Source organism: Triturus cristatus, chromosome 6, assembly GCF_964204655.1.
Source record: "Triturus cristatus chromosome 6, aTriCri1.1, whole genome shotgun sequence".
In the NCBI taxonomy this organism is placed as follows: domain Eukaryota; kingdom Metazoa; phylum Chordata; class Amphibia; order Caudata; family Salamandridae; genus Triturus; species Triturus cristatus.
This window is the reverse complement of record NC_140589.1, coordinates 884406992-884434584: the sequence shown is the minus strand read 5'-3', so window position 1 is coordinate 884434584 and position 27593 is coordinate 884406992. Positions and strand designations below refer to the sequence as shown.

The following is a 27593-nucleotide window of genomic DNA, read 5'->3' as shown; positions in this document are numbered from 1 at the left end:
CATAGGTCCCTGTTTTATGGTATTCCTGTGGAAGTCTTATTTACCTCAGACTTGTTGTAGGTTCAATATTCTTGAGCACGACTCATCCAGCAGTCGTTCCATGGTAGGGCTGCAGTAATAGGACCACGGCTGGTTAAAAGTTTCCCATTTGCTGCTGGATTCTATGTGAAGGCCGTCATGTGGTGTGCTGCTTTTGTATTTCAACATGGGTCTCTGAGTCTCTAAACTAGGAAAAAATCTTGTTGAGAAAAGTGTGTGTGAGAGGATCTGTGGGTGCAGGCAGGTGTGTGCACTTGAGTGCTGACCCATTTACATGTGTGAGAGAGACAAGCAAATTGCCTGTGGGATGTAGGCCTACAACTGGAACCAAGCAGCCAGGCATAACCACAGGTAAGGAGAGAGGAAGGCAGTTCATTATTAGAGCAGGATCATGAGCATCTTGCCCTGCTCCCTTCTGCCCCGATCGGCCAAGACCTCTCTATTAGGGTGGAGGGTGAACATTTCTTGGACCTCAGAAACTGAGGGATGCAGGCCCAATATGTCCTCCAAGGGCCTAGAGGACCCGGTGCCCAATCATGCCTGGTATTTTTCAGCTTACCAGACCAATCTGGTTGCAAGGCGGATTTTAACAGTACTGCTGAAAAGGGACTCCCAGACAGCCCTGAGGCCATCATTTGCATAGGCCCTCCCCTTCTCTTTGTCTTGCTTCCCACAAAGCAACGCATCGCTGGCAGCAGTATAGATTTGGGGGTTGTGAAGAATAATGACAGGGAGGCTGAAGAAGAGAAAGAAAAGTCCCAGAAGTCCTGCAGGCTTCCTTGCTAAATGCAGCTGGACACATAGAGTACACCTTCTTTACTGCGAGGTAAATACATTAAAAATGTTGAGGAGAGAAAAATTGAAAAATACATATTAGGAGGAAAGCACTGGAACCTGCTTTATTATTTCAATTAGTCTTGAAAACATAGAACATTTCTCTCCTGAAAGCTGGTAAAAATATGGTACGCTTCACGAATTTGCGTGTCATCCTTGCGCAGGGGCCATGCTAATCTTCTCTGTATCGTTCCAATTTTAGTATATGTGCTGCCGAAGCGAGCACACTTCAGTGATGAACCTACAATGTTTATAAACTCTCTAAATCTACAGTCTCTAGACATAGGGTGGCCTGGCAGAGATGCTCGGATGGCCTGTAAGCATTCAAATCTGAGCCAATGGGCAAAAATGAATGAAGAGTAACAATCCATTATTCTTCACTGCATTTGTGGTCCAAGACTTCACCAATTGGAAGTATGTAGATTATGCCAGGGTTGCAAAGGCTCATGGTTCAGGCTACAGACAAGGAACATTGTGACATCACGCTGCCTGTGGAACAGTGATATTAGAGGTGAAACAGCTGCACAGTAGGTTAGGTGAAGGGCTCTGAGAGTGGAAAGGCAGCATGCCTGGGTCCCTGGACAAGGTGAGCCTATGACAAGGTGTCTGAATTTTCGCCTGTATTGTAATATTAAACACTTTATTGTTGTACCCGCCTGCTGATTAAGAAGTCCTCAAGATCAGCTCCACACAGACGTGGAACTGATGATGTTAATGCAGACTATTTAAGAAACTGAGGCTGATCTAAAACATTTCCTTGGATCTAGGACCATTTCGCCTGACTTTTAGGTCCTTCCTCCTCCTAAAGTCCTTTGTATAAGTTAGGAACACCTGACAGAACAGAATTTCAGGAGGTCCCTCAGGTGGGTTTACTTGTGTCTTCTGGTTGTGAGCAGTAAACATGGCTAAAAAGGTTGATGGAATGGTGTTTTAAAACACACACACACACACACACACACACACACACACACAATTTCTGGTCCTCTTAAGGACAAAAGTATGGGTGTACCTACATGGGGCCAGTGGCGCAATGGATAACGCGTCTGACTACGGATCAGACGATTGTAGGTTTGATTCCTATCTGGCTCGAAAGGGTCATAGGTCCCTGTTTATGGTATTCCTGTGGAATTCTTATTTACCTCAGACTTGTTGTAGGTTCAATATTCTCGAGCACGACTCATCCAGCAGTCGTTCCATGGTAGGGCTGCAGTAATAGGACCACGGCTAGTTAAAAGTTTCCCATTTGCTGCTGGATTCTATGTGAAGGCCGTCATGTGGTGTGCTGCTTTTGTATTTCAACATGGGTCTCTGAGTCTCTAAACTAGGAAAAAATCTTGTTGAGAAAAGTGTGTGTGAGAGGATCTGTGGGTGCAGGCAGGTGTGTGCACTTGAGTGCTGACCCATTTACATGTGTGAGAGAGACAAGCAAATTGCCTGTGGGATGTAGGCCTACAACTGGAACCAAGCAGCCAGGCATAACCACAGGTAAGGAGAGAGGAAGGCAGTTCATTATTAGAGCAGGATCATGAGCATCTTGCCCTGCTCCCTTCTGCCCCGATCGGCCACGATCGGCCAAGACCTCTCTATTAGGGTGGAGGGTGAACATTTCTTGGACCTCAGAAACTGAGGGATGCAGGCCCAATATGTCCTCCAAGGGCCTAGAGGACCCGGTGCCCAATCATGCCTGGTGTTTTTCAGCTTACCCGACCAATCTGGTTGCAAGGCGGATTTTAACAGTACTGCTGAAAAGGGACTCCCAGACAGCCCTGAGGCCATCATTTGCATAGGCCCTCCCCTTCTCTTTGTCTTGCTTCCCACAAAGCAACGCATCGCTGGCAGCAGTATAGATTTGGGGGTTGTGAAGAATAATGACAGGGAGGCTGAAGAAGAGAAAGAAAAGTCCCAGAAGTCCTGCAGGCTTCCTTGCTAAATGCAGCTGGACACATAGAGTGCACCTTCTTTACTGCGAGGTAAATACATTAAAAATGTTGAGGAGAGAAAAATTGAAAAATACATATTAGGAGGAAAGCACTGGAACCTGCTTTATTATTTCAATTAGTCTTGAAAACATAGAACATTTCTCTCCTGAAAGCTGGTAAAAATATGGAACGCTTCACGAATTTGCGTGTCATCCTTGCGCAGGGGCCATGCTAATCTTCTCTGTATCGTTCCAATTTTAGTATATGTGCTGCCGAAGCGAGCACACTTCATTGATGAACCTACAATGTTTATAAACTCTCTAAATCTACAGTCTCTAGACATAGGGTGGCCTGGCAGAGATGCTCGGATGGCCTGTAAGCATTCAAATCTGAGCCAATGGGCAAAAATGAATGAAGAGTAACAATCCATTATTCTTCACTGCATTTGTGGTCCAAGACTTCAACAATTGGAAGTATGTAGATTATGCCAGGGTTGCAAAGGCTCATGGTTCAGGCTACAGACAAGGAACATTGTGACATCACGCTGCCTGTGGAACAGTGATATTAGAGGTGAAACAGCTGCACAGTAGGTTAGGTGAAGGGCTCTGAGAGTGGAAAGGCAGCATGCCTGGGTCCCTGGACAAGGTGAGCCTATGACAAGGTGTCTGAATTTTCACCTGTATTGTAATATTAAACACTTTATTGTTGTACCCGCCTGCTGATTAAGAAGTCCTCAAGATCAGCTCCACACAGACGTGGAACTGATGATGTTAATGCAGACTATTTAAGAAACTGAGGCTGATCTAAAACATTTCCTTGGATCTAGGACCATTTCGCCTGACTTTTAGGTCCTTCCTCCTCCTAAAGTCCTTTGTATAAGTTAGGAACACCTGACAGAACAGAATTTCAGGAGGTCCCTCAGGTGGGTTTACTTGTGTCTTCTGGTTGTGAGCAGTAAACATGGCTAAAAAGGTTGATGGAATGGTGTTTTAAAACACACACACACACACACACACACAATTTCTGGTCCTCTTAAGGACAAAAGTATGGGTGTACCTACATGGGGCCAGTGGCGCAATGGATAACGTGTCTGACTACGGATCAGAAGATTGTAGGTTCGACTCCTATCTGGCTCGAAAGGGTCATAGGTCCCTGTTTTATGGTATTCCTGTGGAAGTCTTATTTACCTCAGACTTGTTGTAGGTTCAATATTCTTGAGCACGACTCATCCAGCAGTCGTTCCATGGTAGGGCTGCAGTAATAGGACCACGGCTGGTTAAAAGTTTCCCATTTGCTGCTGGATTCTATGTGAAGGCCGTCATGTGGTGTGCTGCTTTTGTATTTCAACATGGGTCTCTGAGTCTCTAAACTAGGAAAAAATCTTGTTGAGAAAAGTGTGTGTGAGAGGATCTGTGGGTGCAGGCAGGTGTGTGCACTTGAGTGCTGACCCATTTACATGTGTGAGAGAGACAAGCAAATTGCCTGTGGGATGTAGGCCTACAACTGGAACCAAGCAGCCAGGCATAACCACAGGTAAGGAGAGAGGAAGGCAGTTCATTATTAGAGCAGGATCATGAGCATCTTGCCCTGCTCCCTTCTGCCCCGATCGGCCAAGACCTCTCTATTAGGGTGGAGGGTGAACATTTCTTGGACCTCAGAAACTGAGGGATGCAGGCCCAATATGTCCTCCAAGGGCCTAGAGGACCCGGTGCCCAATCATGCCTGGTATTTTTCAGCTTACCAGACCAATCTGGTTGCAAGGCGGATTTTAACAGTACTGCTGAAAAGGGACTCCCAGACAGCCCTGAGGCCATCATTTGCATAGGCCCTCCCCTTCTCTTTGTCTTGCTTCCCACAAAGCAACGCATCGCTGGCAGCAGTATAGATTTGGGGGTTGTGAAGAATAATGACAGGGAGGCTGAAGAAGAGAAAGAAAAGTCCCAGAAGTCCTGCAGGCTTCCTTGCTAAATGCAGCTGGACACATAGAGTACACCTTCTTTACTGCGAGGTAAATACATTAAAAATGTTGAGGAGAGAAAAATTGAAAAATACATATTAGGAGGAAAGCACTGGAACCTGCTTTATTATTTCAATTAGTCTTGAAAACATAGAACATTTCTCTCCTGAAAGCTGGTAAAAATATGGTACGCTTCACGAATTTGCGTGTCATCCTTGCGCAGGGGCCATGCTAATCTTCTCTGTATCGTTCCAATTTTAGTATATGTGCTGCCGAAGCGAGCACACTTCAGTGATGAACCTACAATGTTTATAAACTCTCTAAATCTACAGTCTCTAGACATAGGGTGGCCTGGCAGAGATGCTCGGATGGCCTGTAAGCATTCAAATCTGAGCCAATGGGCAAAAATGAATGAAGAGTAACAATCCATTATTCTTCACTGCATTTGTGGTCCAAGACTTCACCAATTGGAAGTATGTAGATTATGCCAGGGTTGCAAAGGCTCATGGTTCAGGCTACAGACAAGGAACATTGTGACATCACGCTGCCTGTGGAACAGTGATATTAGAGGTGAAACAGCTGCACAGTAGGTTAGGTGAAGGGCTCTGAGAGTGGAAAGGCAGCATGCCTGGGTCCCTGGACAAGGTGAGCCTATGACAAGGTGTCTGAATTTTCGCCTGTATTGTAATATTAAACACTTTATTGTTGTACCCGCCTGCTGATTAAGAAGTCCTCAAGATCAGCTCCACACAGACGTGGAACTGATGATGTTAATGCAGACTATTTAAGAAACTGAGGCTGATCTAAAACATTTCCTTGGATCTAGGACCATTTCGCCTGACTTTTAGGTCCTTCCTCCTCCTAAAGTCCTTTGTATAAGTTAGGAACACCTGACAGAACAGAATTTCAGGAGGTCCCTCAGGTGGGTTTACTTGTGTCTTCTGGTTGTGAGCAGTAAACATGGCTAAAAAGGTTGATGGAATGGTGTTTTAAAACACACACACACACACACACACACACACACACACAATTTCTGGTCCTCTTAAGGACAAAAGTATGGGTGTACCTACATGGGGCCAGTGGCGCAATGGATAACGCGTCTGACTACGGATCAGACGATTGTAGGTTTGATTCCTATCTGGCTCGAAAGGGTCATAGGTCCCTGTTTATGGTATTCCTGTGGAATTCTTATTTACCTCAGACTTGTTGTAGGTTCAATATTCTCGAGCACGACTCATCCAGCAGTCGTTCCATGGTAGGGCTGCAGTAATAGGACCACGGCTAGTTAAAAGTTTCCCATTTGCTGCTGGATTCTATGTGAAGGCCGTCATGTGGTGTGCTGCTTTTGTATTTCAACATGGGTCTCTGAGTCTCTAAACTAGGAAAAAATCTTGTTGAGAAAAGTGTGTGTGAGAGGATCTGTGGGTGCAGGCAGGTGTGTGCACTTGAGTGCTGACCCATTTACATGTGTGAGAGAGACAAGCAAATTGCCTGTGGGATGTAGGCCTACAACTGGAACCAAGCAGCCAGGCATAACCACAGGTAAGGAGAGAGGAAGGCAGTTCATTATTAGAGCAGGATCATGAGCATCTTGCCCTGCTCCCTTCTGCCCCGATCGGCCACGATCGGCCAAGACCTCTCTATTAGGGTGGAGGGTGAACATTTCTTGGACCTCAGAAACTGAGGGATGCAGGCCCAATATGTCCTCCAAGGGCCTAGAGGACCCGGTGCCCAATCATGCCTGGTGTTTTTCAGCTTACCCGACCAATCTGGTTGCAAGGCGGATTTTAACAGTACTGCTGAAAAGGGACTCCCAGACAGCCCTGAGGCCATCATTTGCATAGGCCCTCCCCTTCTCTTTGTCTTGCTTCCCACAAAGCAACGCATCGCTGGCAGCAGTATAGATTTGGGGGTTGTGAAGAATAATGACAGGGAGGCTGAAGAAGAGAAAGAAAAGTCCCAGAAGTCCTGCAGGCTTCCTTGCTAAATGCAGCTGGACACATAGAGTGCACCTTCTTTACTGCGAGGTAAATACATAAAAAATGTTGAGGAGAGAAAAATTGAAAAATACATATTAGGAGGAAAGCACTGGAACCTGCTTTATTATTTCAATTAGTCTTGAAAACATAGAACATTTCTCTCCTGAAAGCTGGTAAAAATATGGAACGCTTCACGAATTTGCGTGTCATCCTTGCGCAGGGGCCATGCTAATCTTCTCTGTATCGTTCCAATTTTAGTATATGTGCTGCCGAAGCGAGCACACTTCATTGATGAACCTACAATGTTTATAAACTCTCTAAATCTACAGTCTCTAGACATAGGGTGGCCTGGCAGAGATGCTCGGATGGCCTGTAAGCATTCACATCTGAGCCAATGGGCAAAAATGAATGAAGAGTAACAATCCATTATTCTTCACTGCATTTGTGGTCCAAGACTTCACCAATTGGAAGTATGTAGATTATGCCAGGGTTGCAAAGGCTCATGGTTCAGGCTACAGACAAGGAACATTGTGACATCACGCTGCCTGTGGAACAGTGATATTAGAGGTGAAACAGCTGCACAGTAGGTTAGGTGAAGGGCTCTGAGAGTGGAAAGGCAGCATGCCTGGGTCCCTGGACAAGGTGAGCCTATGACAAGGTGTCTGAATTTTCGCCTGTATTGTAATATTAAACACTTTATTGTTGTACCCGCCTGCTGATTAAGAAGTCCTCAAGATCAGCTCCACACAGACGTGGAACTGATGATGTTAATGCAGACTATTTAAGAAACTGAGGCTGATCTAAAACATTTCCTTGGATCTAGGACCATTTCGCCTGACTTTTAGGTCCTTCCTCCTCCTAAAGTCCTTTGTATAAGTTAGGAACACCTGACAGAACAGAATTTCAGGAGGTCCCTCAGGTGGGTTTACTTGTGTCTTCTGGTTGTGAGCAGTAAACATGGCTAAAAAGGTTGATGGAATGGTGTTTTAAAACACACACACACACACACACACACACACACAATTTCTGGTCCTCTTAAGGACAAAAGTATGGGTGTACCTACATGGGGCCAGTGGCGCAATGGATAACGCGTCTGACTACGGATCAGAAGATTGTAGGTTTGATTCCTATCTGGCTCGAAAGGGTCATAGGTCCATGTTTTATGGTATTCCTGTGGAATTCTTATTTACCTCAGACTTGTTGTAGGTTCAATATTCTCGAGCACGACTCATCCAGCAGTCGTTCCATGGTAGGGCTGCAGTAATAGGACCACGGCTAGTTAAAAGTTTCCCATTTGCTGCTGGATTCTATGTGAAGGCCGTCATGTGGTGTGCTGCTTTTGTATTTCAACATGGGTCTCTGAGTCTCTAAACTAGGAAAAAATCTTGTTGAGAAAAGTGTGTGTGAGAGGATCTGTGGGTGCAGGCAGGTGTGTGCACTTGAGTGCTGACCCATTTACATGTGTGAGAGAGACAAGCAAATTGCCTGTGGGATGTAGGCCTACAACTGGAACCAAGCAGCCAGGCATAACCACAGGTAAGGAGAGAGGAAGGCAGTTCATTATTAGAGCAGGATCATGAGCATCTTGCCCTGCTCCCTTCTGCCCCGATCGGCCACGATCGGCCAATACCTCTCTATTAGGGTGGAGGGTGAACATTTCTTGGACCTCAGAAACTGAGGGATGCAGGCCCAATATGTCCTCCAAGGGCCTAGAGGACCCGGTGCCCAATCATGCCTTGTGTTTTTCAGCTTACCCGACCAATTTGGTTGCAAGGCGGATTTTAACAGTACTGCTGAAAAGGGACTCCCAGACAGCCCTGAGGCCATCATTTGCATAGGCCCTCCCCTTCTCTTTGTCTTGCTTCCCACAAAGCAACGCATCGCTGGCAGCAGTATAGATTTGGGGGTTGTGAAGAATAATGACAGGGAGGCTGAAGAAGAGAAAGAAAAGTCCCAGAAGTCCTGCAGGCTTCCTTGCTAAATGCAGCTGGACACATAGAGTGCACCTTCTTTACTGCGAGGTATACATTAAAAATGTTGAGGAGAGAAAAATTGAAAAATACATATTAGGAGGAAAGCACTGGAACCTGCTTTATTATTTCAATTAGTCTTGAAAACATAGAACATTTCTCTCCTGAAAGCTGGTAAAAATATGGAACGCTTCACGAATTTGCGTGTCATCCTTGCGCAGGGGCCATGCTAATCTTCTCTGTATCGTTCCAATTTTAGTATATGTGCTGCCGAAGCGAGCACACTTCATTGATGAACCTACAATGTTTATAAACTCTCTAAATCTACAGTCTCTAGACATAGGGTGGCCTGGCAGAGATGCTCGGATGGCCTGTAAGCATTCAAATCTGAGCCAATGGGCAAAAATGAATGAAGAGTAACAATCCATTATTCTTCACTGCATTTGTGGTCCAAGACTTCACCAATTGGAAGTATGTAGATTATGCCAGGGTTGCAAAGGCTCATGGTTCAGGCTACAGACAAGGAACATTGTGACATCAAGCTGCCTGTGGAACAGTGATATTAGAGGTGAAACAGCTGCACAGTAGGTTAGGTGAAGGGCTCTGAGAGTGGAAAGGCAGCATGCCTGGGTCCCTGGACAAGGTGAGCCTATGACAAGGTGTCTGAATTTTCGCCTGTATTGTAATATTAAACACTTTATTGTTGTACCCGCCTGCTGATTAAGAAGTCCTCAAGATCAGCTCCACACAGACGTGGAACTGATGATGTTAATGCAGACTATTTAAGAAACTGAGGCTGATCTAAAACATTTCCTTGGATCTAGGACCATTTCGCCTGACTTTTAGGTCCTTCCTCCTCCTAAAGTCCTTTGTATAAGTTAGGAACACCTGACAGAACAGAATTTCAGGAGGTCCCTCAGGTGGGTTTACTTGTGTCTTCTGGTTGTGAGCAGTAAACATGGCTAAAAAGGTTGATGGAATGGTGTTTTAAAACACACACACACACACACAATTTCTGGTCCTCTTAAGGACAAAAGTATGGGTGTACCTACATGGGGCCAGTGGCGCAATGGATAACGAGTCTGACTACGGATCAGAAGATTGTAGGTTTGACTCCTATCTGGCTCGAAAGGGTCATAGGTCCCTGTTTTATGGTATTCCTGTGGAATTCTTATTTACCTCAGACTTGTTGTAGGTTCAATATTCTTGAGCACGACTCATCCAGCAGTCGTTCCATGGTAGGGCTGCAGTAATAGGACCACGGCTGGTTAAAAGTTTCCCATTTGCTGCTGGATTCTATGTGAAGGCCGTCATGTGGTGTGCTGCTTTTGTATTTCAACATGGGTCTCTGAGTCTCTAAACTAGGAAAAAATCTTGTTGAGAAAAGTGTGTGTGAGAGGATCTGTGGGTGCAGGCAGGTGTGTGCACTTGAGTGCTGACCCATTTACATGTGTGAGAGAGACAAGCAAATTGCCTGTGGGATGTAGGCCTACAACTGGAACCAAGCAGCCAGGCATAACCACAGGTAAGGAGAGAGGAAGGCAGTTCATTATTAGAGCAGGATCATGAGCATCTTGCCCTGCTCCCTTCTGCCCCGATCGGCCACGATCGGCCAAGACCTCTCTATTAGGGTGGAGGGTGAACATTTCTTGGACCTCAGAAACTGAGGGATGCAGGCCCAATATGTCCTCCAAGGGCCTAGAGGACCCGGTGCCCAATCATGCCTGGTGTTTTTCAGCTTACCCGACCAATCTGGTTGCAAGGCGGATTTTAACAGTACTGCTGAAAAGGGACTCCCAGACAGCCCTGAGGCCATCATTTGCATAGGCCCTCCCCTTCTCTTTGTCTTGCTTCCCACAAAGCAACGCATCGCTGGCAGCAGTATAGATTTGGGGGTTGTGAAGAATAATGACAGGGAGGCTGAAGAAGAGAAAGAAAAGTCCCAGAAGTCCTGCAGGCTTCCTTGCTAAATGCAGCTGGACACATAGAGTGCACCTTCTTTACTGCGAGGTAAATACATTAAAAATGTTGAGGAGAGAAAAATTGAAAAATACATATTAGGAGGAAAGCACTGGAACCTGCTTTATTATTTCAATTAGTCTTGAAAACATAGAACATTTCTCTCCTGAAAGCTGGTAAAAATATGGAACGCTTCACGAATTTGCGTGTCATCCTTGCGCAGGGGCCATGCTAATCTTCTCTGTATCGTTCCAATTTTAGTATATGTGCTGCCGAAGCGAGCACACTTCATTGATGAACCTACAATGTTTATAAACTCTCTAAATCTACAGTCTCTAGACATAGGGTGGCCTGGCAGAGATGCTCGGATGGCCTGTAAGCATTCACATCTGAGCCAATGGGCAAAAATGAATGAAGAGTAACAATCCATTATTCTTCACTGCATTTGTGGTCCAAGACTTCACCAATTGGAAGTATGTAGATTATGCCAGGGTTGCAAAGGCTCATGGTTCAGGCTACAGACAAGGAACATTGTGACATCACGCTGCCTGTGGAACAGTGATATTAGAGGTGAAACAGCTGCACAGTAGGTTAGGTGAAGGGCTCTGAGAGTGGAAAGGCAGCATGCCTGGGTCCCTGGACAAGGTGAGCCTATGACAAGGTGTCTGAATTTTCGCCTGTATTGTAATATTAAACACTTTATTGTTGTACCCGCCTGCTGATTAAGAAGTCCTCAAGATCAGCTCCACACAGACGTGGAACTGATGATGTTAATGCAGACTATTTAAGAAACTGAGGCTGATCTAAAACATTTCCTTGGATCTAGGACCATTTCGCCTGACTTTTAGGTCCTTCCTCCTCCTAAAGTCCTTTGTATAAGTTAGGAACACCTGACAGAACAGAATTTCAGGAGGTCCCTCAGGTGGGTTTACTTGTGTCTTCTGGTTGTGAGCAGTAAACATGGCTAAAAAGGTTGATGGAATGGTGTTTTAAACACACACACACACACACACACACACACACAATTTCTGGTCCTCTTAAGGACAAAAGTATGGGTGTACCTACATGGGGCCAGTGGCGCAATGGATAACGCGTCTGACTACGGATCAGAAGATTGTAGGTTTGATTCCTATCTGGCTCGAAAGGGTCATAGGTCCATGTTTTATGGTATTCCTGTGGAATTCTTATTTACCTCAGACTTGTTGTAGGTTCAATATTCTCGAGCACGACTCATCCAGCAGTCGTTCCATGGTAGGGCTGCAGTAATAGGACCACGGCTAGTTAAAAGTTTCCCATTTGCTGCTGGATTCTATGTGAAGGCCGTCATGTGGTGTGCTGCTTTTGTATTTCAACATGGGTCTCTGAGTCTCTAAACTAGGAAAAAATCTTGTTGAGAAAAGTGTGTGTGAGAGGATCTGTGGGTGCAGGCAGGTGTGTGCACTTGAGTGCTGACCCATTTACATGTGTGAGAGAGACAAGCAAATTGCCTGTGGGATGTAGGCCTACAACTGGAACCAAGCAGCCAGGCATAACCACAGGTAAGGAGAGAGGAAGGCAGTTCATTATTAGAGCAGGATCATGAGCATCTTGCCCTGCTCCCTTCTGCCCCGATCGGCCACGATCGGCCAATACCTCTCTATTAGGGTGGAGGGTGAACATTTCTTGGACCTCAGAAACTGAGGGATGCAGGCCCAATATGTCCTCCAAGGGCCTAGAGGACCCGGTGCCCAATCATGCCTGGTGTTTTTCAGCTTACCCGACCAATCTGGTTGCAAGGCGGATTTTAACAGTACTGCTGAAAAGGGACTCCCAGACAGCCCTGAGGCCATCATTTGCATAGGCCCTCCCCTTCTCTTTGTCTTGCTTCCCACAAAGCAACGCATCGCTGGCAGCAGTATAGATTTGGGGGTTGTGAAGAATAATGACAGGGAGGCTGAAGAAGAGAAAGAAAAGTCCCAGAAGTCCTGCAGGCTTCCTTGCTAAATGCAGCTGGACACATAGAGTGCACCTTCTTTACTGCGAGGTAAATACATTAAAAATGTTGAGGAGAGAAAAATTGAAAAATACATATTAGGAGGAAAGCACTGGAACCTGCTTTATTATTTCAATTAGTCTTGAAAACATAGAACATTTCTCTCCTGAAAGCTGGTAAAAATATGGAACGCTTCACGAATTTGCGTGTCATCCTTGCGCAGGGGCCATGCTAATCTTCTCTGTATCGTTCCAATTTTAGTATATGTGCTGCCGAAGCGAGCACACTTCATTGATGAACCTACAATGTTTATAAACTCTCTAAATCTACAGTCTCTAGACATAGGGTGGCCTGGCAGAGATGCTCGGATGGCCTGTAAGCATTCACATCTGAGCCAATGGGCAAAAATGAATGAAGAGTAACAATCCATTATTCTTCACTGCATTTGTGGTCCAAGACTTCACCAATTGGAAGTATGTAGATTATGCCAGGGTTGCAAAGGCTCATGGTTCAGGCTACAGACAAGGAACATTGTGACATCACGCTGCCTGTGGAACAGTGATATTAGAGGTGAAACAGCTGCACAGTAGGTTAGGTGAAGGGCTCTGAGAGTGGAAAGGCAGCATGCCTGGGTCCCTGGACAAGGTGAGCCTATGACAAGGTGTCTGAATTTTCGCCTGTATTGTAATATTAAACACTTTATTGTTGTACCCGCCTGCTGATTAAGAAGTCCTCAAGATCAGCTCCACACAGACGTGGAACTGATGATGTTAATGCAGACTATTTAAGAAACTGAGGCTGATCTAAAACATTTCCTTGGATCTAGGACCATTTCGCCTGACTTTTAGGTCCTTCCTCCTCCTAAAGTCCTTTGTATAAGTTAGGAACACCTGACAGAACAGAATTTCAGGAGGTCCCTCAGGTGGGTTTACTTGTGTCTTCTGGTTGTGAGCAGTAAACATGGCTAAAAAGGTTGATGGAATGGTGTTTTAAAACACACACACACACACACACACACACACAATTTCTGGTCCTCTTAAGGACAAAAGTATGGGTGTACCTACATGGGGCCAGTGGCGCAATGGATAACGCGTCTGACTACGGATCAGAAGATTGTAGGTTTGATTCCTATCTGGCTCGAAAGGGTCATAGGTCCATGTTTTATGGTATTCCTGTGGAATTCTTATTTACCTCAGACTTGTTGTAGGTTCAATATTCTCGAGCACGACTCATCCAGCAGTCGTTCCATGGTAGGGCTGCAGTAATAGGACCACGGCTAGTTAAAAGTTTCCCATTTGCTGCTGGATTCTATGTGAAGGCCGTCATGTGGTGTGCTGCTTTTGTATTTCAACATGGGTCTCTGAGTCTCTAAACTAGGAAAAAATCTTGTTGAGAAAAGTGTGTGTGAGAGGATCTGTGGGTGCAGGCAGGTGTGTGCACTTGAGTGCTGACCCATTTACATGTGTGAGAGAGACAAGCAAATTGCCTGTGGGATGTAGGCCTACAACTGGAACCAAGCAGCCAGGCATAACCACAGGTAAGGAGAGAGGAAGGCAGTTCATTATTAGAGCAGGATCATGAGCATCTTGCCCTGCTCCCTTCTGCCCCGATCGGCCACGATCGGCCAATACCTCTCTATTAGGGTGGAGGGTGAACATTTCTTGGACCTCAGAAACTGAGGGATGCAGGCCCAATATGTCCTCCAAGGGCCTAGAGGACCCGGTGCCCAATCATGCCTTGTGTTTTTCAGCTTACCCGACCAATTTGGTTGCAAGGCGGATTTTAACAGTACTGCTGAAAAGGGACTCCCAGACAGCCCTGAGGCCATCATTTGCATAGGCCCTCCCCTTCTCTTTGTCTTGCTTCCCACAAAGCAACGCATCGCTGGCAGCAGTATAGATTTGGGGGTTGTGAAGAATAATGACAGGGAGGCTGAAGAAGAGAAAGAAAAGTCCCAGAAGTCCTGCAGGCTTCCTTGCTAAATGCAGCTGGACACATAGAGTGCACCTTCTTTACTGCGAGGTAAATACATTAAAAATGTTGAGGAGAGAAAAATTGAAAAATACATATTAGGAGGAAAGCACTGGAACCTGCTTTATTATTTCAATTAGTCTTGAAAACATAGAACATTTCTCTCCTGAAAGCTGGTAAAAATATGGAACGCTTCACGAATTTGCGTGTCATCCTTGCGCAGGGGCCATGCTAATCTTCTCTGTATCGTTCCAATTTTAGTATATGTGCTGCCGAAGCGAGCACACTTCATTGATGAACCTACAATGTTTATAAACTCTCTAAATCTACAGTCTCTAGACATAGGGTGGCCTGGCAGAGATGCTCGGATGGCCTGTAAGCATTCAAATCTGAGCCAATGGGCAAAAATGAATGAAGAGTAACAATCCATTATTCTTCACTGCATTTGTGGTCCAAGACTTCACCAATTGGAAGTATGTAGATTATGCCAGGGTTGCAAAGGCTCATGGTTCAGGCTACAGACAAGGAACATTGTGACATCAAGCTGCCTGTGGAACAGTGATATTAGAGGTGAAACAGCTGCACAGTAGGTTAGGTGAAGGGCTCTGAGAGTGGAAAGGCAGCATGCCTGGGTCCCTGGACAAGGTGAGCCTATGACAAGGTGTCTGAATTTTCGCCTGTATTGTAATATTAAACACTTTATTGTTGTACCCGCCTGCTGATTAAGAAGTCCTCAAGATCAGCTCCACACAGACGTGGAACTGATGATGTTAATGCAGACTATTTAAGAAACTGAGGCTGATCTAAAACATTTCCTTGGATCTAGGACCATTTCGCCTGACTTTTAGGTCCTTCCTCCTCCTAAAGTCCTTTGTATAAGTTAGGAACACCTGACAGAACAGAATTTCAGGAGGTCCCTCAGGTGGGTTTACTTGTGTCTTCTGGTTGTGAGCAGTAAACATGGCTAAAAAGGTTGATGGAATGGTGTTTTAAAACACACACACACACACACACACAATTTCTGGTCCTCTTAAGGACAAAAGTATGGGTGTACCTACATGGGGCCAGTGGCGCAATGGATAACGCGTCTGACTACGGATCAGAAGATTGTAGGTTTGACTCCTATCTGGCTCGAAAGGGTCATAGGTCCCTGTTTTATGGTATTCCTGTGGAATTCTTATTTACCTCAGACTTGTTGTAGGTTCAATATTCTTGAGCACGACTCATCCAGCAGTCGTTCCATGGTAGGGCTGCAGTAATAGGACCACGGCTGGTTAAAAGTTTCCCATTTGCTGCTGGATTCTATGTGAAGGCCGTCATGTGGTGTGCTGCTTTTGTATTTCAACATGGGTCTCTGAGTCTCTAAACTAGGAAAAAATCTTGTTGAGAAAAGTGTGTGTGAGAGGATCTGTGGGTGCAGGCAGGTGTGTGCACTTGAGTGCTGACCCATTTACATGTGTGAGAGAGACAAGCAAATTGCCTGTGGGATGTAGGCCTACAACTGGAACCAAGCAGCCAGGCATAACCACAGGTAAGGAGAGAGGAAGGCAGTTCATTATTAGAGCAGGATCATGAGCATCTTGCCCTGCTCCCTTCTGCCCCGATCGGCCACGATCGGCCAAGACCTCTCTATTAGGGTGGAGGGTGAACATTTCTTGGACCTCAGAAACTGAGGGATGCAGGCCCAATATGTCCTCCAAGGGCCTAGAGGACCCGGTGCCCAATCATGCCTGGTGTTTTTCAGCTTACCCGACCAATCTGGTTGCAAGGCGGATTTTAACAGTACTGCTGAAAAGGGACTCCCAGACAGCCCTGAGGCCATCATTTGCATAGGCCCTCCCCTTCTCTTTGTCTTGCTTCCCACAAAGCAACGCATCGCTGGCAGCAGTATAGATTTGGGGGTTGTGAAGAATAATGACAGGGAGGCTGAAGAAGAGAAAGAAAAGTCCCAGAAGTCCTGCAGGCTTCCTTGCTAAATGCAGCTGGACACATAGAGTGCACCTTCTTTACTGCGAGGTAAATACATTAAAAATGTTGAGGAGAGAAAAATTGAAAAATACATATTAGGAGGAAAGCACTGGAACCTGCTTTATTATTTCAATTAGTCTTGAAAACATAGAACATTTCTCTCCTGAAAGCTGGTAAAAATATGGAACGCTTCACGAATTTGCGTGTCATCCTTGCGCAGGGGCCATGCTAATCTTCTCTGTATCGTTCCAATTTTAGTATATGTGCTGCCGAAGCGAGCACACTTCATTGATGAACCTACAATGTTTATAAACTCTCTAAATCTACAGTCTCTAGACATAGGGTGGCCTGGCAGAGATGCTCGGATGGCCTGTAAGCATTCAAATCTGAGCCAATGGGCAAAAATGAATGAAGAGTAACAATCCATTATTCTTCACTGCATTTGTGGTCCAAGACTTCACCAATTGGAAGTATGTAGATTATGCCAGGATTGCAAAGGCTCATGGTTCAGGCTACAGACAAGGAACATTGTGACATCACGCTGCCTGTGGAACAGTGATATTAGAGGTGAAACAGCTGCACAGTAGGTTAGGTGAAGGGCTCTGAGAGTGGAAAGGCAGCATGCCTGGGTCCCTGGACAAGGTGAGCCTATGACAAGGTGTCTGAATTTTCACCTGTATTGTAATATTAAACACTTTATTGTTGTACCCGCCTGCTGATTAAGAAGTCCTCAAGATCAGCTCCACACAGACGTGGAACTGATGATGTTAATGCAGACTATTTAAGAAACTGAGGCTGATCTAAAACATTTCCTTGGATCTAGGACCATTTCGCCTGACTTTTAGGTCCTTCCTCCTCCTAAAGTCCTTTGTATAAGTTAGGAACACCTGACAGAACAGAATTTCAGGAGGTCCCTCAGGTGGGTTTACTTGTGTCTTCTGGTTGTGAGCAGTAAACATGGCTAAAAAGGTTGATGGAATGGTGTTTTAAAACACACACACACACACACACACACACAATTTCTGGTCCTCTTAAGGACAAAAGTATGGGTGTACCTACATGGGGCCAGTGGCGCAATGGATAACGTGTCTGACTACGGATCAGAAGATTGTAGGTTCGACTCCTATCTGGCTCGAAAGGGTCATAGGTCCCTGTTTTATGGTATTCCTGTGGAATTCTTATTTACCTCAGACTTGTTGTAGGTTCAATATTCTTGAGCACGACTCATCCAGCAGTCGTTCCATGGTAGGGCTGCAGTAATAGGACCACGGCTGGTTAAAAGTTTCCCATTTGCTGCTGGATTCTATGTGAAGGCCGTCATGTGGTGTGCTGCTTTTGTATTTCAACATGGGTCTCTGAGTCTCTAAACTAGGAAAAAATCTTGTTGAGAAAAGTGTGTGTGAGAGGATCTGTGGGTGCAGGCAGGTGTGCGCACTTGAGTGCTGACCCATTTACATGTGTGAGAGAGACAAGCAAATTGCCTGTGGGATGTAGGCCTACAACTGGAACCAAGCAGCCAGGCATAACCACAGGTAAGGAGAGAGGAAGGCAGTTCATTACTAGAGCAGGATCATGAGCATCTTGCCCTGCTCCCTTCTGCCCCGATCGGCCAAGACCTCTCTATTAGGGTGGAGGGTGAACATTTCTTGGACCTCAGAAACTGAGGGATGCAGGCCCAATATGTCCTCCAAGGGCCTAGAGGACCCGGTGCCCAATCATGCCTGGTATTTTTCAGCTTACCAGACCAATCTGGTTGCAAGGCGGATTTTAACAGTACTGCTGAAAAGGGACTCCCAGACAGCCCTGAGGCCATCATTTGCATAGGCCCTCCCCTTCTCTTTGTCTTGCTTCCCACAAAGCAACGCATCGCTGGCAGCAGTATAGATTTGGGGGTTGTGAAGAATAATGACAGGGAGGCTGAAGAAGAGAAAGAAAAGTCCCAGAAGTCCTGCAGGCTTCCTTGCTAAATGCAGCTGGACACATAGAGTACACCTTCTTTACTGCGAGGTAAATACATTAAAAATGTTGAGGAGAGAAAAATTGAAAAATACATATTAGGAGGAAAGCACTGGAACCTGCTTTATTATTTCAATTAGTCTTGAAAACATAGAACATTTCTCTCCTGAAAGCTGGTAAAAATATGGTACGCTTCACGAATTTGCGTGTCATCCTTGCGCAGGGGCCATGCTAATCTTCTCTGTATCGTTCCAATTTTAGTATATGTGCTGCCGAAGCGAGCACACTTCAGTGATGAACCTACAATGTTTATAAACTCTCTAAATCTACAGTCTCTAGACATAGGGTGGCCTGGCAGAGATGCTCGGATGGCCTGTAAGCATTCAAATCTGAGCCAATGGGCAAAAATGAATGAAGAGTAACAATCCATTATTCTTCACTGCATTTGTGGTCCAAGACTTCACCAATTGGAAGTATGTAGATTATGCCAGGGTTGCAAAGGCTCATGGTTCAGGCTACAGACAAGGAACATTGTGACATCACGCTGCCTGTGGAACAGTGATATTAGAGGTGAAACAGCTGCACAGTAGGTTAGGTGAAGGGCTCTGAGAGTGGAAAGGTAGCATGCCTGGGTCCCTGGACAAGGTGAGGCTATGACAAGGTGTCTGAATTTTCGCCTGTATTGTAATATTAAACACTTTATTGTTGTACCCGCCTGCTGATAAAGAAGTCCTCAAGATCAGCTCCACACAGACGTGGAACTGATGATGTTAATGCAGACTATTTAAGAAACTGAGGCTGATCTAAAACATTTCCTTGGATCTAGGACCATTTCGCCTGACTTTTAGGTCCTTCCTCCTCCTAAAGTCCTTTGTATAAGTTAGGAACACCTGACAGAACAGAATTTCAGGAGGTCCCTCAGGTGGGTTTACTTGTGTCTTCTGGTTGTGAGCAGTAAACATGGCTAAAAATGTTGATGGAATGGTGTTTTAAAACACACACACACACACACACAATTTCTGGTCCTCTTAAGGACAAAAGTATGGGTGTACCTACATGGGGCCAGTGGCGCAATGGATAACGCGTCTGACTACGGATCAGAAGATTGTAGGTTTGATTCCTATCTGGCTCGAAAGGGTCATAGGTCCCTGTTTTATGGTATTCCTGTGGAATTCTTATTTACCTCAGACTTGTTGTAGGTTCAATATTCTCGAGCACGACTCATCCAGCAGTCGTTCCATGGTAGGGCTGCAGTAATAGGACCACGGCTAGTTAAAAGTTTCCCATTTGCTGATGGATTCTATGTGACGGCCGTCATGTGGTGTGCTGCTTTTGTATTTCAACATGGGTCTCTGAGTCTCTAAACTAGGAAAAAATCTTGTTGAGAAAAGTGTGTGTGAGAGGATCTGTGGGTGCAGGCAGGTGTGTGCACTTGAGTGCTGACCCATTTACATGTGTGAGAGAGACAAGCAAATTGCCTGTGGGATGTAGGCCTACAACTGGAACCAAGCAGCCAGGCATAACCACAGGTAAGGAGAGAGGAAGGCAGTTCATTATTAGAGCAGGATTATGAGCATCTTGCCCTGCTCCCTTCTGCCCCGATCGGCCACGATCGGCCAATACCTCTCTATTAGGGTGGAGGGTGAACATTTCTTGGACCTCAGAAGCTGAGGGATGCAGGCCCAATATGTCCTCCAAGGGCCTAGAGGACCCGGTGCCCAATCATGCCTGGTGTTTTTCAGCTTACCCGACCAATCTGGTTGCAAGGCGGATTTTAACAGTACTGCTGAAAAGGGACTCCCAGACAGCCCTGAGGCCATCATTTGCATAGGCCCTCCCCTTCTCTTTGTCTTGCTTCCCACAAAGCAACGCATCGCTGGCAGCAGTATAGATTTGGGGGTTGTGAAGAATAATGACAGGGAGGCTGAAGAAGAGAAAGAAAAGTCCCAGAAGTCCTGCAGGCTTCCTTGCTAAATGCAGCTGGACACATAGAGTGCACCTTCTTTACTGCGAGGTAAATACATTAAAAATGTTGAGGAGAGAAAAATTGAAAAATACATATTAGGAGGAAAGCACTGGAACCTGCTTTATTATTTCAATTAGTCTTGAAAACATAGAACATTTCTCTCCTGAAAGCTGGTAAAAATATGGAACGCTTCACGAATTTGCGTGTCATCCTTGCGCAGGGGCTATGCTAATCTTCTCTGTATCGTTCCAATTTTAGTATACGTGCTGCCGAAGCGAGCACACTTCATTGATGAACCTACAATGTTTATAAACTCTCTAAATCTACAGTCTCTAGACATAGGGTGGCCTGGCAGAGATGCTCGGATGGCCTGTAAGCATTCAAATCTGAGCCAATGGGCAAAAATGAATGAAGAGTAACAATCCATTATTCTTCACTGCATTTGTGGTCCAAGACTTCACCAATTGGAAGTATGTAGATTATGCCAGGGTTGCAAAGGCTCATGGTTCAGGCTACAGACAAGGAACATTGTGACATCACGCTGCCTGTGGAACAGTGATATTAGAGGTGAAACAGCTGCACAGTAGGTTAGGTGAAGGGCTCTGAGAGTGGAAAGGCAGCATGCCTGGGTCCCTGGACAAGGTGAGCCTATGACAAGGTGTCTGAATTTTCGCCTGTATTGTAATATTAAACACTTTATTGTTGTACCCGCCTGCTGATTAAGAAGTCCTCAAGATCAGCTCCACACAGACGTGGAACTGATGATGTTAATGCAGACTATTTAAGAAACTGAGGCTGATCTAAAACATTTCCTTGGATCTAGGACCATTTCGCCTGACTTTTAGGTCCTTCCTCCTCCTAAAGTCCTTTGTATAAGTTAGGAACACCTGACAGAACAGAATTTCAGGAGGTCCCTCAGGTGGGTTTACTTGTGTCTTCTGGTTGTGAGCAGTAAACATGGCTAAAAAGGTTGATGGAATGGTGTTTTAAAACACACACACACACACACACACACAATTTCTGGTCCTCTTAAGGACAAAAGTATGGGTGTACCTACAAGGGGCCAGTGGCGCAATGGATAACGTGTCTGACTACGGATCAGAAGATTGTAGGTTCGACTCCTATCTGGCTCGAAAGGGTCATAGGTCCCTGTTTTATGGTATTCCTGTGGAATTCCTATTTACCTCAGACTTGTTGTAGGTTCAATATTCTTGAGCACGACTCATCCAGCAGTCGTTCCATGGTAGGGCTGCAGTAATAGGACCACGGCTGGTTAAAAGTTTCCCATTTGCTGCTGGATTCTATGTGAAGGCCGTCATGTGGTGTGCTGCTTTTGTATTTCAACATGGGTCTCTGAGTCTCTAAACTAGGAAAAAATCTTGTTGAGAAAAGTGTGTGTGAGAGGATCTGTGGGTGCAGGCAGGTGTGTGCACTTGAGTGCTGACCCATTTACATGTGTGAGAGAGACAAGCAAATTGCCTGTGGGATGTAGGCCTACAACTGGAACCAAGCAGCCAGGCATAACCACAGGTAAGGAGAGAGGAAGGCAGTTCATTATTAGAGCAGGATCATGAGCATCTTGCCCTGCTCCCTTTTGCCCCGATCGGCCCCGATCGGCCAAGACCTCTCTATTAGGGTGGAGGGTGAACATTTCTTGGACCTCAGAAACTGAGGGATGCAGGCCCAATATGTCCTCCAAGGGCCTAGAGGACCCGGTGCCCAATCATGCCTGGTATTTTTCAGCTTACCAGACCAATCTGGTTGCAAGGCGGATTTTAACAGTACTGCTGAAAAGGGACTCCCAGACAGCCCTGAGGCCATCATTTGCATAGGCCCTCCCCTTCTCTTTGTCTTGCTTCCCACAAAGCAACGCATCGCTGGCAGCAGTATAGATTTGGGGGTTGTGAAGAATAATGACAGGGAGGCTGAAGAAGAGAAAGAAAAGTCCCAGAAGTCCTGCAGGCTTCCTTGCTAAATGCAGCTGGACACATAGAGTGCACCTTCTTTACTGCGAGGTAAATACATTAAAAATGTTGAGGAGAGAAAAATTGAAAAATACATATTAGGAGGAAAGCACTGGAACCTGCTTTATTATTTCAATTAGTCTTGAAAACATAGAACATTTCTCTCCTGAAAGCTGGTAAAAATATGGTACGCTTCACGAATTTGCGTGTCATCCTTGCGCAGGGGCCATGCTAATCTTCTCTGTATCGTTCCAATTTTAGTATATGTGCTGCCGAAGCGAGCACACTTCATTGATGAACCTACAATGTTTATAAACTCTCTAAATCTACAGTCTCTAGACATAGGGTGGCCTGGCAGAGATGCTCGGATGGCCTGTAAGCATTCAAATCTGAGCCAATGGGCAAAAATTAATGAAGAGTAACAATCCATTATTCTTCACTGCATTTGTGGTCCAAGACTTCACCAATTGGAAGTATGTAGATTATGCCAGGGTTGCAAAGGCTCATGGTTCAGGCTACAGACAAGGAACATTGTGACATCACGCTGCCTGTGGAACAGTGATATTATTGGTGAAACAGCTGCACAGTAGGTTAGGTGAAGGGCTCTGAGAGTGGAAAGGAAGCATGCCTGGGTCCCTGGACAAGGTGAGCCTATGACAAGGTGTCTGAATTTTCGCCTGTATTGTAATATTAAACACTTTATTGTTGTACCCGCCTGCTGATTAAGAAGTCCTCAAGATCAGCTCCACACAGACGTGGAACTGATGATGTTAATGCAGACTATTTAAGAAACTGAGGCTGATCTAAAACATTTCCTTGGATCTAGGACCATTTCGCCTGACTTTTAGGTCCTTCCTCCTCCTAAAGTCCTTTGTATAAGTTAGGAACACCTGACAGAACAGAATTTCAGGAGGTCCCTCAGATGGGTTTACTTGTGTCTTCTGGTTGTGAGCAGTAAACATGGCTAAAAAGGTTGATGGAATGGTGTTTTAAAACACACACACACACACAATTTCTGGTCCTCTTAAGGACAAAAGTATGGGTGTACCTACATGGGGCCAGTGGCGCAATGGATAACGCGTCTGACTACGGATCAGAAGATTGTAGGTTCGACTCCTATCTGGCTCGAAAGGGTCATAGGTCCCTGTTTTATGGTATTCCTGTGGAATTCTTATTTACCTCAGACTTGTTGTAGGTTCAATATTCATGAGCACGACTCATCCAGCAGTCGTTCCATGGTAGGGCTGCAGTAATAGGACCACGGCTGGTTAAAAGTTTCCCATTTGCTGCTGGATTCTATGTGAAGGCCGTCATGTGGTGTGCTGCTTTTGTATTTCAACATGGGTCTCTGAGTCTCTAAACTAGGAAAAAATCTTGTTGAGAAAAGTGTGTGTGAGAGGATCTGTGGGTGCAGGCAGGTGTGTGCACTTGAGTGCTGACCCATTTACATGTGTGAGAGAGACAAGCAAATTGCCTGTGGGATGTAGGCCTACAACTGGAACCAAGCAGCCAGGCATAACCACAGGTAAGGAGAGAGGAAGGCAGTTCATTATTAGAGCAGGATCATGAGCATCTTGCCCTGCTCCCTTCTGCCCCGATCGGCCACGATCGGCCAATACCTCTCTATTAGGGTGGAGGGTGAACATTTCTTGGACCTCAGAAACTGAGGGATGCAGGCCCAATATGTCCTCCAAGGGCCTAGAGGACCCGGTGCCCAATCATGCCTGGTGTTTTTCAGCTTACCCGACCAATCTGGTTGCAAGGCGGATTTTAACAGTACTGCTGAAAAGGGACTCCCAGACAGCCCTGAGGCCATCATTTGCATAGGCCCTCCCCTTCTCTTTGTCTTGCTTCCCACAAAGCAACGCATCGCTGGCAGCAGTATAGATTTGGGGGTTGTGAAGAATAATGACAGGGAGGCTGAAGAAGAGAAAGAAAAGTCCCAGAAGTCCTGCAGGCTTCCTTGCTAAATGCAGCTGGACACATAGAGTGCACCTTCTTTACTGCGAGGTAAATACATTAAAAATGTTGAGGAGAGAAAAATTGAAAAATACATATTAGGAGGAAAGCACTGGAACCTGCTTTATTATTTCAATTAGTCTTGAAAACATAGAACATTTCTCTCCTGAAAGCTGGTAAAAATATGGAACGCTTCACGAATTTGCGTGTCATCCTTGCGCAGGGGCCATGCTAATCTTCTCTGTATCGTTCCAATTTTAGTATATGTGCTGCCGAAGCGAGCACACTTCATTGATGAACCTACAATGTTTATAAACTCTCTAAATCTACAGTCTCTAGACATAGGGTGGCCTGGCAGAGATGCTCGGATGGCCTGTAAGCATTCAAATCTGAGCCAATGGGCAAAAATGAATGAAGAGTAACAATCCATTATTCTTCACTGCATTTGTGGTCCAAGACTTCACCAATTGGAAGTATGTAGATTATGCCAGGATTGCAAAGGCTCATGGTTCAGGCTACAGACAAGGAACATTGTGACATCACGCTGCCTGTGGAACAGTGATATTAGAGGTGAAACAGCTGCACAGTAGGTTAGGTGAAGGGCTCTGAGAGTGGAAAGGCAGCATGCCTGGGTCCCTGGACAAGGTGAGCCTATGACAAGGTGTCTGAATTTTCACCTGTATTGTAATATTAAACACTTTATTGTTGTACCCGCCTGCTGATTAAGAAGTCCTCAAGATCAGCTCCACACAGACGTGGAACTGATGATGTTAATGCAGACTATTTAAGAAACTGAGGCTGATCTAAAACATTTCCTTGGATCTAGGACCATTTCGCCTGACTTTTAGGTCCTTCCTCCTCCTAAAGTCCTTTGTATAAGTTAGGAACACCTGACAGAACAGAATTTCAGGAGGTCCCTCAGGTGGGTTTACTTGTGTCTTCTGGTTGTGAGCAGTAAACATGGCTAAAAAGGTTGATGGAATGGTGTTTTAAAACACACACACACACACACACACACACAATTTCTGGTCCTCTTAAGGACAAAAGTATGGGTGTACCTACATGGGGCCAGTGGCGCAATGGATAACGTGTCTGACTACGGATCAGAAGATTGTAGGTTCGACTCCTATCTGGCTCGAAAGGGTCATAGGTCCCTGTTTTATGGTATTCCTGTGGAATTCTTATTTACCTCAGACTTGTTGTAGGTTCAATATTCTTGAGCACGACTCATCCAGCAGTCGTTCCATGGTAGGGCTGCAGTAATAGGACCACGGCTGGTTAAAAGTTTCCCATTTGCTGCTGGATTCTATGTGAAGGCCGTCATGTGGTGTGCTGCTTTTGTATTTCAACATGGGTCTCTGAGTCTCTAAACTAGGAAAAAATCTTGTTGAGAAAAGTGTGTGTGAGAGGATCTGTGGGTGCAGGCAGGTGTGCGCACTTGAGTGCTGACCCATTTACATGTGTGAGAGAGACAAGCAAATTGCCTGTGGGATGTAGGCCTACAACTGGAACCAAGCAGCCAGGCATAACCACAGGTAAGGAGAGAGGAAGGCAGTTCATTACTAGAGCAGGATCATGAGCATCTTGCCCTGCTCCCTTCTGCCCCGATCGGCCAAGACCTCTCTATTAGGGTGGAGGGTGAACATTTCTTGGACCTCAGAAACTGAGGGATGCAGGCCCAATATGTCCTCCAAGGGCCTAGAGGACCCGGTGCCCAATCATGCCTGGTATTTTTCAGCTTACCAGACCAATCTGGTTGCAAGGCGGATTTTAACAGTACTGCTGAAAAGGGACTCCCAGACAGCCCTGAGGCCATCATTTGCATAGGCCCTCCCCTTCTCTTTGTCTTGCTTCCCACAAAGCAACGCATCGCTGGCAGCAGTATAGATTTGGGGGTTGTGAAGAATAATGACAGGGAGGCTGAAGAAGAGAAAGAAAAGTCCCAGAAGTCCTGCAGGCTTCCTTGCTAAATGCAGCTGGACACATAGAGTACACCTTCTTTACTGCGAGGTAAATACATTAAAAATGTTGAGGAGAGAAAAATTGAAAAATACATATTAGGAGGAAAGCACTGGAACCTGCTTTATTATTTCAATTAGTCTTGAAAACATAGAACATTTCTCTCCTGAAAGCTGGTAAAAATATGGTACGCTTCACGAATTTGCGTGTCATCCTTGCGCAGGGGCCATGCTAATCTTCTCTGTATCGTTCCAATTTTAGTATATGTGCTGCCGAAGCGAGCACACTTCAGTGATGAACCTACAATGTTTATAAACTCTCTAAATCTACAGTCTCTAGACATAGGGTGGCCTGGCAGAGATGCTCGGATGGCCTGTAAGCATTCAAATCTGAGCCAATGGGCAAAAATGAATGAAGAGTAACAATCCATTATTCTTCACTGCATTTGTGGTCCAAGACTTCACCAATTGGAAGTATGTAGATTATGCCAGGGTTGCAAAGGCTCATGGTTCAGGCTACAGACAAGGAACATTGTGACATCACGCTGCCTGTGGAACAGTGATATTAGAGGTGAAACAGCTGCACAGTAGGTTAGGTGAAGGGCTCTGAGAGTGGAAAGGTAGCATGCCTGGGTCCCTGGACAAGGTGAGGCTATGACAAGGTGTCTGAATTTTCGCCTGTATTGTAATATTAAACACTTTATTGTTGTACCCGCCTGCTGATAAAGAAGTCCTCAAGATCAGCTCCACACAGACGTGGAACTGATGATGTTAATGCAGACTATTTAAGAAACTGAGGCTGATCTAAAACATTTCCTTGGATCTAGGACCATTTCGCCTGACTTTTAGGTCCTTCCTCCTCCTAAAGTCCTTTGTATAAGTTAGGAACACCTGACAGAACAGAATTTCAGGAGGTCCCTCAGGTGGGTTTACTTGTGTCTTCTGGTTGTGAGCAGTAAACATGGCTAAAAATGTTGATGGAATGGTGTTTTAAAACACACACACACACACACACAATTTCTGGTCCTCTTAAGGACAAAAGTATGGGTGTACCTACATGGGGCCAGTGGCGCAATGGATAACGCGTCTGACTACGGATCAGAAGATTGTAGGTTTGATTCCTATCTGGCTCGAAAGGGTCATAGGTCCCTGTTTTATGGTATTCCTGTGGAATTCTTATTTACCTCAGACTTGTTGTAGGTTCAATATTCTCGAGCACGAC

The 27593-nt window shown here is 45.5% G+C and overlaps 24 non-coding genes across 24 annotated transcripts; 10 read left to right on the top strand and 14 right to left on the bottom strand.

Annotated features, from left to right (window-relative positions):
• Positions 1–992: 992 nt before the first annotated feature.
• Positions 993–1099, bottom strand: LOC146820337 (U6 spliceosomal RNA). The gene has a single exon (XR_014965392.1). It is a non-coding gene; the product is annotated as a U6 spliceosomal RNA (small nuclear RNA).
• Positions 1100–2970: 1871 nt separating this feature from the next.
• Positions 2971–3077, bottom strand: LOC146820336 (U6 spliceosomal RNA). Its single transcript, XR_014965033.1, has one exon. It is a non-coding gene; the product is annotated as a U6 spliceosomal RNA (small nuclear RNA).
• Positions 3078–3855: 778 nt separating this feature from the next.
• Positions 3856–3928, top strand: TRNAR-ACG (transfer RNA arginine (anticodon ACG)). Its single transcript has one exon. It is a non-coding gene; the product is annotated as a tRNA-Arg (tRNA).
• A 999-nt stretch (positions 3929–4927) lies between these two features.
• On the bottom strand, positions 4928–5034 carry LOC146820334 (U6 spliceosomal RNA). Its single transcript, XR_014965391.1, has one exon. It is a non-coding gene; the product is annotated as a U6 spliceosomal RNA (small nuclear RNA).
• Positions 5035–6903: 1869 nt separating this feature from the next.
• Positions 6904–7010, bottom strand: LOC146820333 (U6 spliceosomal RNA). Its single transcript, XR_014965032.1, has one exon. It is a non-coding gene; the product is annotated as a U6 spliceosomal RNA (small nuclear RNA).
• Positions 7011–7794: 784 nt separating this feature from the next.
• Positions 7795–7867, top strand: TRNAR-ACG (transfer RNA arginine (anticodon ACG)). Its single transcript has one exon. It is a non-coding gene; the product is annotated as a tRNA-Arg (tRNA).
• Positions 7868–8874: 1007 nt separating this feature from the next.
• On the bottom strand, positions 8875–8981 carry LOC146820331 (U6 spliceosomal RNA). Its single transcript, XR_014965031.1, has one exon. It is a non-coding gene; the product is annotated as a U6 spliceosomal RNA (small nuclear RNA).
• Positions 8982–10835: 1854 nt separating this feature from the next.
• Positions 10836–10942, bottom strand: LOC146820330 (U6 spliceosomal RNA). Its single transcript, XR_014965022.1, has one exon. It is a non-coding gene; the product is annotated as a U6 spliceosomal RNA (small nuclear RNA).
• A 783-nt stretch (positions 10943–11725) lies between these two features.
• TRNAR-ACG (transfer RNA arginine (anticodon ACG)) lies at positions 11726–11798 on the top strand. Its single transcript has one exon. It is a non-coding gene; the product is annotated as a tRNA-Arg (tRNA).
• Positions 11799–12807: 1009 nt separating this feature from the next.
• LOC146820328 (U6 spliceosomal RNA) lies at positions 12808–12914 on the bottom strand. The gene has a single exon (XR_014965011.1). It is a non-coding gene; the product is annotated as a U6 spliceosomal RNA (small nuclear RNA).
• A 782-nt stretch (positions 12915–13696) lies between these two features.
• Positions 13697–13769, top strand: TRNAR-ACG (transfer RNA arginine (anticodon ACG)). Its single transcript has one exon. It is a non-coding gene; the product is annotated as a tRNA-Arg (tRNA).
• A 1009-nt stretch (positions 13770–14778) lies between these two features.
• LOC146820326 (U6 spliceosomal RNA) lies at positions 14779–14885 on the bottom strand. The gene has a single exon (XR_014964997.1). It is a non-coding gene; the product is annotated as a U6 spliceosomal RNA (small nuclear RNA).
• Positions 14886–16743: 1858 nt separating this feature from the next.
• Positions 16744–16850, bottom strand: LOC146820325 (U6 spliceosomal RNA). Its single transcript, XR_014964985.1, has one exon. It is a non-coding gene; the product is annotated as a U6 spliceosomal RNA (small nuclear RNA).
• Positions 16851–17630: 780 nt separating this feature from the next.
• TRNAR-ACG (transfer RNA arginine (anticodon ACG)) lies at positions 17631–17703 on the top strand. The gene has a single exon. It is a non-coding gene; the product is annotated as a tRNA-Arg (tRNA).
• A 999-nt stretch (positions 17704–18702) lies between these two features.
• LOC146820323 (U6 spliceosomal RNA) lies at positions 18703–18809 on the bottom strand. The gene has a single exon (XR_014965390.1). It is a non-coding gene; the product is annotated as a U6 spliceosomal RNA (small nuclear RNA).
• A 774-nt stretch (positions 18810–19583) lies between these two features.
• TRNAR-ACG (transfer RNA arginine (anticodon ACG)) lies at positions 19584–19656 on the top strand. Its single transcript has one exon. It is a non-coding gene; the product is annotated as a tRNA-Arg (tRNA).
• Positions 19657–20665: 1009 nt separating this feature from the next.
• Positions 20666–20772, bottom strand: LOC146820321 (U6 spliceosomal RNA). Its single transcript, XR_014964482.1, has one exon. It is a non-coding gene; the product is annotated as a U6 spliceosomal RNA (small nuclear RNA).
• A 778-nt stretch (positions 20773–21550) lies between these two features.
• Positions 21551–21623, top strand: TRNAR-ACG (transfer RNA arginine (anticodon ACG)). The gene has a single exon. It is a non-coding gene; the product is annotated as a tRNA-Arg (tRNA).
• Positions 21624–22632: 1009 nt separating this feature from the next.
• On the bottom strand, positions 22633–22739 carry LOC146820319 (U6 spliceosomal RNA). The gene has a single exon (XR_014965388.1). It is a non-coding gene; the product is annotated as a U6 spliceosomal RNA (small nuclear RNA).
• A 770-nt stretch (positions 22740–23509) lies between these two features.
• TRNAR-ACG (transfer RNA arginine (anticodon ACG)) lies at positions 23510–23582 on the top strand. Its single transcript has one exon. It is a non-coding gene; the product is annotated as a tRNA-Arg (tRNA).
• A 1009-nt stretch (positions 23583–24591) lies between these two features.
• Positions 24592–24698, bottom strand: LOC146820317 (U6 spliceosomal RNA). The gene has a single exon (XR_014964975.1). It is a non-coding gene; the product is annotated as a U6 spliceosomal RNA (small nuclear RNA).
• Positions 24699–25478: 780 nt separating this feature from the next.
• Positions 25479–25551, top strand: TRNAR-ACG (transfer RNA arginine (anticodon ACG)). The gene has a single exon. It is a non-coding gene; the product is annotated as a tRNA-Arg (tRNA).
• Positions 25552–26550: 999 nt separating this feature from the next.
• On the bottom strand, positions 26551–26657 carry LOC146820315 (U6 spliceosomal RNA). The gene has a single exon (XR_014965387.1). It is a non-coding gene; the product is annotated as a U6 spliceosomal RNA (small nuclear RNA).
• A 774-nt stretch (positions 26658–27431) lies between these two features.
• TRNAR-ACG (transfer RNA arginine (anticodon ACG)) lies at positions 27432–27504 on the top strand. Its single transcript has one exon. It is a non-coding gene; the product is annotated as a tRNA-Arg (tRNA).
• Positions 27505–27593: the final 89 nt, after the last annotated feature.